This window comes from Pan paniscus, chromosome 5 (assembly GCF_029289425.2).
Source record: "Pan paniscus chromosome 5, NHGRI_mPanPan1-v2.0_pri, whole genome shotgun sequence".
NCBI lineage: Eukaryota > Metazoa > Chordata > Mammalia > Primates > Hominidae > Pan > Pan paniscus.
In genome coordinates, this window is record NC_073254.2 from 86,114,436 (window position 1) to 86,117,801 (window position 3,366).

Here is a 3,366-nt window from a genome sequence, read left to right on the forward strand (position 1 = left end):
GTGGTTTTAGAAGAAGAAAGCATGAATCCCATGACTTACTCTAATGGGACAGGAAACTGTAGAGTTAGAAGACAAAGAACATAATTACATTTTTATGAGCAATCATGTGAATATATTACTAAAAATGTTCATTTAAATAGCATAGTCAAATGTAGAAAGAAGAAAAACTGTCAGAAGCCAGACTAAAAAATCCTTCTATTTGACTTCCAGACTGCTCTATCTAAAGAATTGACATGATCAACTTTGTATGCCTGCCTAAAAGGCACCTTAATTAACTAAAAATATTAACCAGGATCATACTGGAGGAACAAAAAAATTAGAACTTGTAAAGCTTAAAAGTAAATATTACATCCAAATAAAATGAATAACTTAACTTTAGAAGAAAACAGTAGTTAACATACCCAAATAAGCATATTTGTCACTAAATTTCCCTTTTTAAACAATTCAAAATTATCAGTATTTCCTGTGGTGGAAGAAGCCTGAGAGTTATTCTGATTTTCCTGTCACGTATATAACATATTGATAAGATCAAAATGTATGGCTTCATTCGAATGCACAGTATTGGAAAATAGCACTAATTAAGTCAGCAGACATGAGTTTTTCACAAATTAATTGTATGTCTTGGAAAAAGTTTCTGAAGCCTTCTGTGTAAAACATGATAGCTAGAATAGAAATGGCCATTCTTGGAAAGTCAGAAATTTCTTCCTAACCTACTACCAAACATAGGTGAACAAAAGAGAGACAAAATTTTATTTCAGATTTACTGACTTTTGGGAAGTGCATTGTGTGGAAAATAAGTGATTGGATACTTATGCTTTGACAATTAAATTGATGAGATCATAAGGTTGCCTGGAAATGGCTGGAAAAAAATGCCGCTCTGAATGTGTTAGGGAATGTTTCCCAGATTGCACACGCTCTCTGTCCTTTGTTCCTTTGTCTTATTCTGAACTCTTGGAGACTCTCCTGCATTTAGGAGGTTTGTGGATTAAAGCTGGGAAACCAGTAGATAGCATCATATATTTTGAAAAAGCTCATAGGGTATCTAATATGATCACTTCCTAACACAGCAGAAGAACACTGGTTTCAATTGATTTGATATTTTTTGACAGTATATGTAGCTGTGTGGACAGTATTTTCCTAACCTTTCCCAAATGAAATATCAACAATATATAAACATTCACACTTTTTAAATTAACTTGTGAAGTTTTATCAATGGAATCCTTGAAATCCAATCACTTTTAATTATAATTTTAGTGAATCATCACTCTTGAACTTCAAAAAGTATTGTTATTAAGGCTAATCTGAACTGTTTGTTCACCATAATTATACATGTTATATTCTACATTATACCTTATAATTGCACATAGTAAATATTCATTAGATATTTAGCTTTTATTCAATATATAGGTCCTTTGACTGCATACACTTGTCTTCTTACTCCTGAACATATCTGTGAACATAAGTCATGAGAGGAAAGTGTTCCCTGAAAATTAGATGAACTAAGGTTATGAAAAGCTCATTGAGAGAAAGCTGATAAGATGACAACCTCGTGCTACAGTGCTTGTTGTATAAGCCCAGTCATTTATCCTTATCAGGGCCCAAAGAGGAATAGAAAATGCACAGGTAACTAAAGCAAAAACACTCACAATTGCAGTTTATTAAATGCATACTATGTACAAGGCAGAACACTAAATATATCCAGCTTATTCCTTTCCACAACTTCAGGAGGTTAATAATGCTTTACCTGTTTTAGTGATGAGTTTAAGTAACTTATTGAGGCTGTAGAATGAGTAACACTATAGTTAACTGGCATTTGCCTCAGTTCTGTATGATTCTAAGTGCATGGACTCCAGAGTTATGTAGAGATCAATATTAGAGACCCTCGTTTGCAGCTTACTAGGTATAGAATCTAGGAAAGCTGCTGATAACTCCAACACAGCCCTGAACACTCCTATGTGTACTTAGTAAGTTGGTTTTGCTACTGATACTTAAAGTACATGGGCAACAAAATCACAATCAAAATGATTTGTTAAGTATAGAATAAGATCAAGGAAAGTTTCGTAATTTAAATATTCAACGACTTCAAGCTAATACTGCCCCATAGCAACAATATCACTGGTTCTGTCTCAAACATAGAAGCATAGTACTCTTCAAGTACATATTGATAACTTTGTTGGAAGGGATTGAATGTATATTAAATGTAAGTGTGTATATGTATAGATAGATGTAAATATGTAGGTCTACAGACAAATAGATATATAGATACACATGTGACACATCAAATTTTCATCATACAAGCAACAAAAATGCTTCCCCAAATCTTCAAAATACTGAGAATATGTAGTAGATAGACACTGAAAATATTGCATTCTAGAGCATGGTGAAGATACAATCAGAAAATTTCATTTGGCCAATGAGAAGAAAAATAATCACTCTTTTATAATTTCGAGCAGACAAACACAAAGCAAAGGTCCTGTATATAAGTCTGGAAATTCCTAGTATTAGATGGCATGGAATCTTTTCTCCTGGGACATTGTTTAGATGAGTACTACAAATATTTACTCTCATTCTTCTTCTTAGACAAGGTCTACTTTGCTGTTTATTATGCAGTCCTTCCATAAACAAGTACATGAATTTCCATGATTTTAAATATTAATATATTGATCATAAAAATATATTGATAAACATTGGTATGTAATAATTTAAATTTATTTAAATTATTAAATAAGTTAATAATTTATTTCACTTGCTGCTTTTAAATATTTTAACTACTTCCCATTATTCATAGAATAAAATAAGCAATCATTGTCATGGTCTAATAGGCCTTGAGTACTTCAGTCATTTTTAAAATTTCTCCAGGCTTAGGTGCCATCACTCTTCCTCTTCAGCTATTAATAATAGGCTTTTCACAGTTTTTCAGAAGTTCCTTTAACTTTCCTGCCCTTGGCCTTTGAACATACTGTCCTTTTTAGTGAAACACTTGTATTTCCACTTGGTTTTCTAGCTAAATCCTATTCATCCTTTGGTGCATACCTTAAGAATTACTTGTTTAGTGAAGCTAATCTCAAAGACAGGTTAAGTCTTATTTTACGTTAATCTCCAGTGCTTGTTCTTTGTAAGAACTAAATTGATACTTACAGCAGCTTATACATAGTATGTTTTAAATAAGAAGAATGAATAAATGATTATTCTGTGCTTTTATTGAATTCCAAAAGTATTTTAGAATACTATACTTAAGAAAATTTAGATAGGTTAATGGGAGGTTAAGCCCTGTTCTGAAAGTTAATTTTGTTTCTTGTGGGTAACTTTTCATATGATGCATTTTTTTTCTTTAAATACTGATTTTTATGATTTTTACCCCATTAT